General features: G+C 40.0%; 1 protein-coding gene across 1 annotated transcript in view; it reads right to left on the bottom strand.

The window, feature by feature from the left end:
• DPF3 (double PHD fingers 3) overlaps positions 1-13,481 on the bottom strand; it is a 193,634-nt gene extending 180,153 nt beyond the window's left edge. Inside the window, exon 1 of the mRNA XM_068397953.1 lies at positions 13,452-13,481. The gene's annotated coding sequence lies outside the window, so the exon portion shown is untranslated. The remainder of the gene's footprint in view (positions 1-13,451) is intronic.
• Between the last annotated feature and the right edge of the window lie 1,078 nt (positions 13,482-14,559).

The following is a 14,559-nucleotide window of genomic DNA, read 5'->3' as shown; positions in this document are numbered from 1 at the left end:
GGCAGGACAGAAAGGACTGCAACCCAAGAGCTGAGAGCAGAATACAAGTCTAAATACAACATCGTCACATAAAGCTTACACTCTCCATCATGACAACTGTGCCATATGCAGAAAATCCAAGATCCTTACCTTGCTATTCCTTCCAGTGCCTGCTTGCAATGCATTTTTGTTTGTGTTAAAGGGTAACAGCCAGCTAAGAGCATGCCAGCTTGTACATTTGAAAAAAGGCAGCACAGGCATCTTCAACATCAGAAAAATCCCCACCATACCCAAGGAAACCTCGTAGTATTTAGAATGTTTTGGCACCTGTCATGCTCAGGAGAGATCAAGCACTACAGTTTTTAAACTGAGCAAAGCTTTGTAAAACTAGGTGTAAGATCAGTCACCTACTAAGGACAGTGTTTTAAATGTGTTGAATTCTGCACTCACTTGCAAAACCCAAAAGATTTGCCCATCTCACACATAGCAGAACGCTCCCTCCCATCTGGTGTCTATGGCTAAAGCCCTTATGAAATATGATTTAAAGGCATTAGAACAACTTTGATAGAATAAAAATGTCTACAAAGAACAATAATGCAGCTGCTGCTGCAATGGTACAGCTTGCACAAAGTAGAATAGCTTACCAAATTATTTTCTTAGGGGAGATTCTCCCTGCCTGGCTCCTGCAAGCATCAGCATCTCACTACAAAATGCAAGCAGTGGGAATCCAGCTTTCAGGAATCCTGTGCAGCCAATGGCCACAAAATAAAGCCTTACAATTGATCTTTACCCAGCTTACAACTCTTCAGAAATGGTATCAGCAAGCATAACTGACCTGCGTTATTTTCCACTCCCCTTTGGCCTTGCAACAGCTTCTTACTCTTTCCTAGCCACTGGTTAGTTCTTCTCCAAGTTCTTTTTTATTAAAACCTTTTCTCTCCTCACACAGTAATAATTTCTCCCAGCAATCACAACCATCTGCTCTCGTCATTCTTCTAGACATAGGCATTGGCCAAATCCACTTAAGGGGAAGGATAGCACAGAACAGTCTGAAATGTACTTGCATTTGCTGTGGGTGATAGGTGCTTATTGCTTAAGATCACTCTCATATCAGACAAGCGATGGATTTCCTTACTCTATTTATATACTTGGAATAACTCACTAGCTAACACTTTTCCCAGCTAAATAAATGCCCACCTCCTGAAATGGATTCAAACTTCTGGAGCACGAAGGTTACACAACAAGGGTCAGTATGCAAAGCCTAGTGCCAGAGACATGCAGCTGTTTCCCTCGCTCACACTCCCTCCTCTGATTATTGAACATGAGAATCCCACTTGTATTCCAGATAGAAACGTAAGCATGTTATAGTCCAAAGCTGGGCGCTATTCCAAACTGGAGCACTGAGGACATCCAAGTCTGGCCTACTTGTTAGTATAGCATCAAGAATGCTCGGACAATAGGCATTCATTTTGCAGTTGCTACATATTTAATATTTTTTCCCCTGAATATATACTCTAACCTACCAGCAAAGCTTTGTTTCCACGCCATATTCTTACACAAATATCCTAATACCTCTGCTTAAAGGCTTATGGAAGTTCTATGCTGCTTTCAAAAATCATATCAAGAAAAGTAGACCCCAGTTCAGCAAGACACTAAAACATTAGTCATTGATACCATTCATTTGCTAAAGGCGAGTTATGCTGTTAAATACCTTGTGGAAACAAGACTGGGAAGAGAAGCAACAGAGGTATAAGACAGGACTGGAAAATCATTTAGGAAGCAATGGCTACTGAGACTTGGATATTGTATAGAAAGGACCTAGAATCAGAGTAGGATTATACAGCTAATGCAGAGTCACTAAGGGCTAAGAGTCCATAACTATAGGACACCTTGAAAAAGCAGACTGGAGTATTTTTTAGTGCTGCAATATAGCTGTGTAAGCCTAGATCCACAAAGCCTAAATTCCATATGGGTCCCTGTGTCTAGTGCTTCCTGTTAGGTAACTCTGGGAGTTAATGGATTCAGGGGCCTAACTTTAGTCTCCTTAAGGCTGAATGTTTGGTCTACAAAGGTTAAAAACAAACAGACAAAACCCTGCCAGTCAGATTCTGTTCCCATTTGTAATATGTAATTCTAACCTAAAGGCTTGGTTCTGCCAAAGTTGGCTTCAACAGGAAGAAGGGTTGTCCAACATTGTCACAATCAAACCTAGTTTATACTGCCAGTAAGATTTATTCTGCATTTATAGTGGTGTAAACTAAAGCAGAACATCATCTATGTTTATACAGAAGTTTTAAAATGTATGCATGCTGCCGTTGAAATCTTCTGCGCAAATTTTCATATACGGTTTTCATAAAGTCAACGCAGCAGAGAAACTGGTACTATCTAAAGTCAGGGTTAAGAGTTAAAAAGTTCTGACCTGAAAAAAATTAGCATTTCTTTATATCCATAAGTGCAGAATTTGGCCTATATATGGTGTTTCTTTATGAAAGCATGGTCTTAATAAAAAAGGATACTCGGAAACAAATCTGCTAACAGCAACACGCACGTAATTCTTGCATCCTAAACAGCAATCGCTTAATTTATCTGCCAGCTCCCCAAATACACGACACGAGTGGGTGTGGCAGAACTAAAACTCGATGCGCGCTACGTATAGTGACTGCCTATGGGCGTGAATCGTTTAAGGCCACGGAAAACCCCCCACGGCACATTCCTGCCTCTCCGCCCTTCCACCTCAGCGCTCACCGGCCCGGCCCCGGAGCTGGGCCGCCCCCTGGCGGCTCGCCGCCGTGCCGCGCCGGTCCCCGTCGGGGCGGCGCGAGACGACAACGTACGGCGAAGGGCCTCGTCAGGCTTAAAGCCAAGTAAATAAGTACATTAAAAAAAGCCACCCACCCCCCGCACACCAGATCTCCCGCTCAGCCGCAGCGGGTGCGATGTCCTTCGGCAGCCGCAGGCAGAGCCCTGACTTTGTGTTCACACGTTTACAACGAGGCGGCCGCGGGAATCGTCCCCCCGCGGAATCGACCCCAAAGGGCCCCGCCAGCACCTGCAGCCGGTTCTGACCCCTCGACTTTTTAGCTCAAAGGCTTCCCTTAAAGAAGGTTGTGGGGCTTTGGGGCAGGGTTTGGTTTTTGGTTTTGTTTTTTAAAACAGTCATGGGAGAGTGGAAACAGGATAAAACAGTGTATGAAGTTTTGGCATTTGAACAATTTAAGCATTTCCAACAGTAAGCACAAACAAGGTATCTTAAATTCAACAATAATAAGATTGAGTGTCTGTATGCCTTCATGGCTTTGAAATGCAGACAACTGAGGGAATTCCGTGTCGGGTATGTGGCTTTACTAATTTTCTGTGGAGAAAAACACCCACAACTGCCTAAGCCATGAAAAATACCATCAGAAACCTGTCAGGATGTAGCAACTAAATTCCCAAGGATTCAATCTATATTTTTGCAGTATTTGTTACTCATCCAGAAGCTAGTGTTGCATCAGGTAGCAGGGAGTGAAGACCAGCACTCTTCTGCTCTCTGTATTTTCTCTGCTAACGTACAAGGGAAGCAGGGCAGAGGAGAGGAGAGCAGGAGAACAGACTCGACCCTGCAACAAAATACTGTATTATAATGCAATTCACATAAAGGTGCTGAATTAAAACTCTGAAGAAAACCTTTTTTCTGGGATCTCCTAAATTTTTTGAGGGCTTGAACTTGCAATCTTAATGCTACTTTTATTTTTTAATGTATTTTAATGGTATTATATCTATATATAGCTGTGATGGACTACTGTGTACCATTCTGCTTTTCCCCAGAACACTGAAGACACGTAGTAGCACTAGGACAAAGAGGTTACACCTCAAGACTTCTATTTTGACCATTCTTTGTACGTACACACACAGAGTCCCTCTCCAGCATTTGGGCATGCACATGCAAGCATGAACACAGATCTACAGAGACTCATTTAACCTTTGAAGTCAGGCTGGAAGCCTTGGGACAATCTCAAAACTACTTCTGAAAACGACTTTACCAAAAAAAAAAAAAAAATCAGTGCTATATACACAGTATTATTAGGTTTTCTTTTCACTTTGCTTTGCTGATATAGAGATATTCCTTGAAAGCAATTTTTGAAGCGTTTTATCTGGTTTTGCTCCATTTACTTGAAATCATAGTTCTGTTTGTAACACTTTAATTATTCATACAGCAGCCAACTCTGATTTTATAGGGATAATGATGATGCTTCAAGTGAAGAACAAAACAGAAGGATCAGAGGAACACCTACACAGAAAGCAGCATTTTCATGCCAAAATTTTTAGTCAGGAAAAATCAGGTAAGAGAAGGATGAAAAACATACATGTCTCTATAAAGTTTAGTATTTTTTTCATGATACAATGAACTTTAAAGAAAGATTAACAACCTGTAGTTGGGGTCACTCAGGATTTACTATGTACGTCTCTCAAATAACATGGGACTTCTTAGTCACAGCCTATAGAGCCAAAGAAGCATACAAGACATCTATTTAATTGAAGTCTTACATCACAAAGCAGCCAGTTACAGTATTTAAACTGATTTCTTTCATAAATATGAGAAAGCATCACTCAGTTTATACCACTCCCCAAAAAGCCAAAACCAACAATATCAGCCAGTGGAAACCCTAGAAAATACAAACATGTTATTTCAAGATCAGAAATTTCTTATTTTAAGATTAAAATAGTAGTTTTCTCCAGACTACAAAAAACTCTTCCTCCAAGAACAAAGGGTAAACCAAACATTCAGCCCAACCATCTCCACAGAAAAAAAAATTCTTTAGCTGTCTAAACATCTCAAGTCCTTCCACTTAGCCCAACTTCCACTGAAGTAAACATAGCCTGAAGGAGGCCCTGTGAAAAAGATACCGTGGTGAAAGTTTGTCACTGGCCTTGGCATTAACGCACCTGGCACCACTCTCAAGCCTTTTGGAAGCTGGGCAGGACACTTCTGCTGTCACACTGAGAGCAAATTCCTGCTTTTCCAGCCTATCCTCCCAACCCTTCACACCACAGCCAGCCATAGATGGGTGGTAGGGTAGGATGACATCCTACCTGTCATTCAGCCTGACAAAAAGCCAGTGGCAGTAACCAACCCAGACCACTGTCCACGAGAAGTGATGGGCATGCAAAGAGTCTCCTACAGGAAAACAGGTGATGTGGCAGGTTGAAACAAAATGCAGTGGAAAAGCCAAATAAATGAAGTCTTGTAATTTGTCCATTAACGTCAGGTATATTAAAGGACATAGTCAAGTCACGATGCCCAAAAATAACAAGACAGTGCCTGATTCATCCCTCAGATTAACTTAGGTAGTAACATCACAAGTCTGACCCAGAATACTTATAAATTACCAAAAATTGTAACATGCATATTATTTTGATACTTTAAGTCAATGGGTTTGTTTTGGCTCAGCAAAATGAACTGAAGACGTGCACTTTGTATCTCTTAAGAGATATGAATGTTCTTAGATAAGAAACCTTTAAATGCCATTCCGGGATTTAGCACCTAATCTACATTCCATAAAAATAATTATAGAGAATTAAATAGGCTTTGCATCAGATCTATCAGGGTGTGTCTTCCTACTCCATGGCCAGTCTTGCCTACTCGCTAGCTACACCATGACGCACAGCAAATCTGGAGCTGCCTACAGCTTGTTGGGTTGGCCAGCTGAGCAAGCTGGGCCAAGTTACCACAAGAAGCTATACCAGCCAAGTGTCATGCTTACTGTGAGCTTTACAGGTGAATAAAGCTGTACGTAACTCAGCACAAGAGATGAGCTGCTGGACCATCAAACAGGATTTATCGTCTCAGGCACTGTTCCATGCAGGTATAGCAGTGCTAGTTATGGAGCCAAAGGTTGATGCTGACTTCACTACCCTTCCACTGGTGCCGTCATCCCAAAGCTTTCATGCAAACACAACGTAAATGCTGGCCACATCTCTGAACTTGGAAAATGGAAGAGGAAACTATTGGCGTCACAAGCCAGCATAGCCTGTTAATATGTTTTAATGAATACTACGGAGGTGACTTTAAATTGGAACATCTATGAATTCACTCCTCCTAATGGGTAGGATACAACCAACATGTTAAGACTAGCACACTTTTGATAAAACAATACCTTTATGGCATTGCTTATATCCTTAGATTATCTGTAACACAACTAATAGAACGTATTCATGGCACACACTCAGCAAACAATCAGGAAACTATGCATTTCTGCTACACCACACCTTGCGTACTGCAGCTCAGTCCAGGCCAGCAGCACAAGAGACCCCCAGCTTCTGCAGCATTAGCTAAGCCTGAATAAATTATTTTTAACTGCAAGTACCAAGCTCTTATCCTCTTTAGGGACAGACACATTCTTTGTGGATGTGCTGCATACAAAACTTTTAATAACATCTTTTCCAGTTCCTGTAGCACTGCTTGCCACTACCAACAACAGTCAGAAAGAAATCAGAGCCACTTAGTAACCTCTTTCCTGTGAAACTTTTTCTTTCCATTACAACATTTCGCACTAATTCAGAAAGCCTGTAACCATTTAGTTATCAGTCACATTACATTTCTAGTGCATTCCAAGTCATTTCATCAGCACTAGAATTGGGAACCTGCAAGTAATAGATTCTTTCCAAGCTCTCCCCTGAAGCAAGGTCCCCTAGTCCACCTACTGAAAGGGCATTGTAAGGTGCTAAGTTTTTGAGAAGGTCTCAGGGACAATTTCCAATTGACTTGCAGAGAAGCTTGGGATCTGAACTTTATTCTTCCCACACAACTGAACTCAGCAGGAGTCATATTTAACGTTTTTTGGTTTGGAGGTTTTCAGAAGGTGAGGGAGGATGGGGCGGTGGGGGGAGAAAGAGAGTCACAAGACATTAAATGGCAGGTAAAATGTGTGACAAAGTGAGATACATTTTTAAAATCCTAACTTTGCATGTACAGCTTCAGTCTCTGAACTACTTATAATCTGTCAAGAACAAGATCTTGGGGTATAACCAGGAATTATTTAAGAACAGCTCACTATTGAGCCACAAGTCAAAGACAACACGCTTTCGGCACTGTGCCACAACATAAGAATCTATGGTGAGCCTAATTCCTCAATACTCTGCACAGTTTGTTAGAGCTAGAAACGGCACGAAGAAGGATGACAAGGATGGTCAAAGGTACAGAACAATTTCTGTACAGTCAATTTGTACAACCAAAAATTAAAAGAGAAAGAAGATGTTGACTTTTCAGGCTGGAAGGAGATGCAAAAAATGTGCATGCACTAAAAAAAATAATAGTTTAATGCAGTAAAAATACTTCAATGACATGGTATACTTAGTATACCATGACAGTGCATGCACATTTTTTGTTTGTTCAAATTGACTGTACAGAACAATTTCTGTACAGTCAATTAGTATACTCCTGCACACTAAGCATTTCCCATGTCCAACTATCAATGAACAGATTTTTCAACACTCTGGTGAGTCTGCCCCATAGTATAATCTCTTTGGTTTGAATTCTACATAGATCAAAAAGAATTCCAAAACAAAATATAGATGACCCTCAAAATATTTTTCCCTATTTCTTTCATCTCCATTTAATTTTTTTTTTTTTTGCAAAAGAAACTTGTCAAAACAGTTCTTAAAATTTCTACCAAAAAGGATCCTCCCTCATTTCACAGGTTTGAGAATGATGACTGCAACTGCTTGTGAGAAAGGTTACTAAATACTCATATTCCTCCTGGAAGAAATTTTTAGAGGACAATCTCCTCAAGTCAGAAGTAATTCTCTGTTGGACACAGCATACATGCAGAGCTACACTATATAAAGACATTCATCTGCTATTTTAATTTTATCCAGAACCTGCGGGAGTGAGTCTACTTCACTGACTTATCACCGTACAACACTCACCGGTTATGTTACTTCTCTCATACAAGCTCTCCTAGACCTTGACCTTACTCACACTTGGTGATCATCTGTATTTTCCTTTTCTTTCACACTTGGCATTCTGAACAGAGGGGATAAAATATGTTCAGTATTCAAGGTGAGGATGCTGTACCAGCTGACATAGTTGCACTGTCTGTTAGCTTTAGGAAAGCAGGCATGTTTTATAAAGAACACAAGTAAATGCTATTAGCCAACTTACACTCAATTGTTACCTGGGTAGGGAAAAGAAAAAAAAAAACAAACCAAACACTACACACCACACACAATTACATCTTGCTGGGTAGTTAATACAGCTTAAACCCCATGGTCTGGTAACATCTTAAAGCTTCTGAAAGCTTTTAACCATTTCATACAGATTTCTATCATCCTTCCTGATTTCCCACAAAGTTATAGTACAGAATTTGTATTATCCTACTTTACTTTGGAGTTACTTTAGTAATTCTCTTTCTTTGGGACCTGCAGAGCTTTCCAGCTCCCAATTAGAAAGTGCTTCGCTCAGGGAAATGATAGGTCAACCAAGCCCATAAACCATCGTCTATATCCTACCTCCTCTTTCGATCTTCAGCCAATTAAGCTGAGAGCTAAAGTTTTGTTGGTTGGGAGGTTTTTTGGAACTGCAAACTGAGGTATTAAATCTTGTATGTGAAACAATTACTGCTTCAATTCCACAAAGCACACAAGCTGTTTCAGTTGCCTTTAGACTTTTGAAGACCTTCTTACAAAATACTGCTAAGAATAAGACTACCCTATCTGCAGTTTAGTTTTAATTTAGTGATTTATCTAATATTTCTTTCCAGAAACAGTTCATTATTTCCATGTAAGTGTTGTGCATCTTGGTCTAAGATACTTTTTTATTTCATTTTTTTCCCGCAGGTACACAGAAGTGACAGATCATAAACCGTACAGAAAGTTAATTTTATTAGTTTGTAGATACAGGACAGACGCTACAGTGCTATTCCCACGGGCAGACTTCTGTACTAGGCACAGGTACTGAAATCTACAGGCTGATGTCTATACTGGTAATTACAACTGACCACAGTTCACTGGTCCTGGCTTCTGTTCAGTGCCCAGAAGAGATGCAGTCTGAAAATCAGCTCCTAGAAGAGCTCCATGAAGCGCAGCATCTATGGAGCCGTCTATGAGATGTAAAACAGGCATTCCAGAGGATTGAAGGCAATGCCAATCATAAATATCAGTATACACATGCAATTAGAATGACCCAAGGCACAGTAGTCTAAGAATAAAATTTAAGACTGAGGCCACAATGATATATCTGGAAGTATCCAGAATGTGAAACAGCATATAAATAGTAATCAAGACATGAGTAGACAATACTCAGTATCAATCATTATGAGACTAGGTATCTGTAGATTGGTATCCTTAACTTCCCTTCAAACCCTTTCCCCTGCCACCAAGCAAACAAATTTAAGAACCTACACATACCCCCTACAGAATGAACTGATATATGGAGACTGCTTTCCCATGGCAACCTTCCCTCCTCCCACCCTTCTTCCTTCAGGATGTGCTCCTGAAAGACCTCAAAAGAAACTTGCTCTCCATACTTTACACCACAATTACAGGAAGCCTCCCACGCTAGTCTGCATACAGTGGGCTGATCTTTCTCCTCCTCCTGCCATGTTCTCCGTGAGAGAGGATTCAGAAGGAAGAATTGTTATCTCACAAAACTTTCATTCCCTTTTCTTTAACAACAACAACAAAAAAAACCCACAAAAAACCACAAAACCGAACACTTGAAACAAGAAATTCCACCACACATCTTCAAAGATGATGGGGGGTGGGGAGGGAGACTAAGCAAGTCACTCTTGCATCATTCAAACAGTACTTTTACAAAGGGTACATCTACAGCACACAATGCATCCAAGACAACTGAGGAAACTCATGCTCCAAGGCAGCACTGTGATCATTTACTGTGCATTTCTAAGAACCATGCTCATACGCTTATATTGCTTCCTGCACACAAGTCTCACCAATTACTTTCCTTTGGATGTGAGCAGGATACAGACTTTGAGAAACGAGGAGTTAGCAGCACTGTGACACTGTGTCTTTAGTTAAGTTGCTATGAACTTCAAAGATAAAATTTTGTTTACTGAAAGCAAACCACTGATTTCCAGATTGACATTTCTGGAGAAGCATTTTTCCCTGCATTATCATTGGTCTCTACATCTGTTCAAAGCCTTGTGTATTAAATATATATAAAAAAAAATCTACTAAAAACATGATTCCTATGGCCTATGTCACCAATTTTTCTTCCAGTGGGAAATCAACTGTCAGAGCTCTGACATCTGCTATTGATGTGTAAAAGCAAAACAGTTCACCTCTCTCTGTATAAAAGTACAACCTCACACCCAAAGCAGACAAGGGAGAATATGAAGCAGCACACAAGATTTTGACCCCCAAAGAAAATACTTCCTGGGAGACATTGACTAGTTCTTTTCAATGGCAATTTTTAAATACGAGGCTAGAAATCAATCTTGTAACTGCAAGCACTTTGTGTATTAGAGACATGTAAGCTGAACAAACGAGCCTGGAGGAAAAATGAAAAAGCTGCCAGCTGCCACTACTCTAAAGACAACATTATTTATATCATGAACTTAACTTTCCTGCCCCTATGAAGAGGCAGGACAGCATTATTCAACACAGGTTTCTCCAAAGACCACACCGTCAGAATATTCTACTCTACAATGGCTCTGCAGGGAATATAAGGTCCAGCTCCAGTTCTGTGTTCTGGCAGTGTAAAGCCTCATTACCATCCATACCTGTTTGACACATCATTTTACTATCTGCAGACACGATCTTTCACCAAAAAAAGATTTCACAAAAAGCACTAAAATTATGAACAAAGGGGCCAGATTTTGTCTTGAACTGACAGATGTCAGACCCACAGCACCACAGGAACACCGCAGAGCACAGACACCTCTCTGGTCAAAATCATTTGCAAATTTCATACCTTCAAATTAGCATTCTCTCCACCCATACAGAGAAATATGTGGTAATGAAGTCCTGGCTTTGTAGACCGAGATATGTTCATTTATGTGTATACACACAATTTACATATACCTACACCACCAACAGGAGAGGGGAATATTGTTACATTATTTAATAATTCTTAGATCAGGCCCACAAGTAATAATGACAGAATACAAAAAAAACAACAAAAGACCTTTTAAAGTGTTAGGTAACTGTTCATACTGCACATGCATCATACTTAAGATGTTTAGGTAGAACATCAAAAACGTTCAAAAGAGCTTCACATATATCTAGCACTTTGCCATCTGAAAGACAGCACGCTACTTCGAAAGACAAATGTAGTATTAAAGTGCAGCCATTTCTTGAACAGAGACTTACAAAAACTAGCTGGTGCACAGAAGCCAGCGCTACATCACAGGAGTAGCAAGTCGGAACCAAAATGGCAAAGTAAACCCTTCTTTTTACAGTAAAAACTAAAGGATTTTTAACATCCCTTCAGAATCAGAGTCAACAGGAGCTACTTTAAGATATACGCAATAACCTGCATGAAATTAAGCACCAACCAGAGCTTGGATTTCAGCTTGTCTTTCTAGGGAGAGAGATTTCCAAAATAAATCCACATAAGCACAATAGGAGTGAGTTACTGTCACAGTAGAGAGCCTTATCTTCTGAATTCCCAACCTCAGACTGTTTTTCACTCTAGAAAATAACTCAGTAGAGATATCACCTCAGTCATTTGACTTTGACTATACACAACAGAGCCAATCTGTTGATATTAGCAAGTAAGGGTACATCTTTTCCATATATCTAAGACCATGCCTGTCCTGCAATAATAGATTTTATACACAAGTATAGCAGCCTAGTAATAATACACCTTGGATTCTTGGGTTCTCATACCCGTAGAAGCTACAGCAGGAAACACTCACATGTGATAAATACTCGCATTTCTCTAACAAGTTGGCAACAGCAGCCACCAGACCTGCCATCCTACACTCACTAGGTTGCTGCTACATGGATCAGGAGTGTCCCTGCAACTGTTCCCTTAAAGCCTAATAGGATTCAGGGTTAGGCTTTTTTGTTTTGTTGTGCTTTGGGGATTTTTTTTGTTTGTTTTGAACTGACAATTTGTTTCCTCCAGTCAGCTCCAAGTGGCAGCAGCACCAACACAGCTCCACGCTGAGCTACTGCAGCCACAGGAATAGGCATGCGGTCATTGAGGTAGCAAACACAGTCCAGTCATCTGTGCCTCCCATGGGGAGAGTGGGATAGAGTAGACAATGACAAGTGCAAGGTCTCAGAGATGGGTTTTTACCAGAGACTATCTCCTGGAATGTGCCAGGACATACCATCTCATTAGTTACCATCTAATGAAATCCATAACATCACAGCTACATATACAAACCACGTAAATTGTTGGCATCCACTTATGCCTGCATATTCTGCACTCAGTCTTGTAATTATAATCAGAAGTCATAAAGTCCCTCCACCAGTGCTAGCAAAAGTATTTCCTAAATATGTTCATTACTGTCTTTTAGTGCAAACTTCCTAAGCACCTAAATAATTTTAAAATGGGACTTAATTCTGGTAAGTTTTACATACAAGTTGTTGAGACTTTTTATTCCTTTTGATCCCATGGGGAAAAAAAAATATGAGTAATTCATTAATCAGCAGAATATTCAGTAAACTATATCTGAACATTTTCATTAAGAACAACAGCACTGAAGAGAAGGCAAGCTTTGACCAGCATACTTCTCACTGCTAAGGATATTTAAAAAGAAAAGACTGCAGACACAGATTCAGAGCACAATTTGAATTTATATCAATTGATAACTAAAAAAAAAAATACTTACACATATATAAAAAAAATACTAAGAGCTGATATATACAGAATCTAACACAAAATTTCCAGGAGTCACTTATTAGCATACAAGTACTCCTTGCCATATTAACAGCCAGAAGTACTGGATTTTTAAAAAACTCTTAGCTAATGCAATGATATAAGCCATGAAAGTTTAGTTTCATTTGCCATCTTTTCAGGGTTTTTTCATGACCTCTGACCTGCAAGGAATACAAAGCTGATGATACATCAGGAGAAAGCAGCTTCACTTTCTTACTTGGAGAGAAGACTGGTTAAAATATGTAACATCAGTGCCTCTGGACCTTAGAGCTATAAATACAAATAAATACACTTTAAGTAGTGTTGCAAAGGGATTCGCTGGTGTACTTCTGCTTTTTAAATTGATTTTTATAGGAATTCGATACTTGGTGCAAAAGAGATCCAAAAGAAATACCCTAGAAAGCCAAGAGACAGCGGTTTTGTGCAAGTGCACTGCTGCCCTCTCCTGGGGTGATCAGATCTGCTCCCGTATTTGCACCACCCAGCAGACACTGCATAGAGCTGCACCTCCAAGACCATCAGGACTGCTTTGGGAGCTCGAGATTTAAAACAAACAAAAAAAATTTAAAAAGTAAAACATACACACATACAGAATAAACGCAGCAAGTTATTGATCATTATATAAACTGTAATAATGCATCACCTTAAATGCTACAGCAGTTTGTTCCTTCCTCTATGACCTGATGCAGGAGAACTCAAAAGTGATTTTCAGCATCAACAGCAGAGCTAACCTGTGGGACAGCAGAATATTCTGAGAACTATATAAAGAGTCAAACAAAAACTTTCACATTCAAAAATATCTAAAAGCTTTGACATTATTACTGCAGGACTACTGCAGCTCATAATGCAAAGAGTAAGCATACAAAGTTACATGGGCTCTTAATGCAATTGCTTTGATTTCAGTGGCATTAGAACAAGGATAAATTTTACTGTTAGACAAGACCCTGCTTTTGATTACCCGGCACGAGCCCAAAGTAATTCATGGGCCCAGGTACACCTTCCATTTACCCAAGCTTAATGAGTTGCCTTATGTAAGCTAAGTTTCAATTGGCAGAATGCACAAGCATGAGATAAAATACATAGCTTAAGCCTCAGCACAAAAAGAGTTTAAGAAAACTAATTTTAGTTTTCAGATGTTACTGCTAAGAATGAACACAGGTTCAGGTACTGCAGTTCAGCTGAAAGGCAACTCACTAAACTGCAATAATCCTAAGCCTACATCTGAACCATAAATTCTGATGTTATTAACAAAGTTTGGCCTTTACAGAATGTTTTAATGCAATTTACAATTATATTTTAACTAACAAACTAAGTAAATACAGCCTGAACATATGTATTTAATACATATGTATTAAATACATATGTTCAGGCTGTATTTACTTAGTTTACCTAGACTACACAGGTATAAATCCAGTCCCTCAAGTCAAATAAGTAGAAAAACAGCCAGAGCAAATGGAGGACACAACTTGATGGCAAAGTGCATTCTGCAGGTCAGGATGGCCTTGACCAGTCCAAGAACCAGCCTCAGCAGAGCAGCATTCAATTGCAACCAGCCCAAGCACAGCCAATCCCACAAACCCAGACTGAAAACAACTGATAACGCAGCAGTTCTCGAACTGAAACTCCCCCAGCCCTTTTGACCATAAGCTTCGTGAAAGTTAAGACTGTTGTGCAGCTGTAAAACATCACACGACTCTCAAATGTGAGTACAGCCTGCAAAACACAGTCAGCACTAGGAAGGGCTCAGCTGA

This window comes from Nyctibius grandis, chromosome 4, assembly GCF_013368605.1.
Source record: "Nyctibius grandis isolate bNycGra1 chromosome 4, bNycGra1.pri, whole genome shotgun sequence".
In the NCBI taxonomy this organism is placed as follows: Eukaryota; Metazoa; Chordata; class Aves; order Nyctibiiformes; family Nyctibiidae; genus Nyctibius; species Nyctibius grandis.
This window is presented reverse-complemented; position numbering and strand designations above follow the sequence as displayed.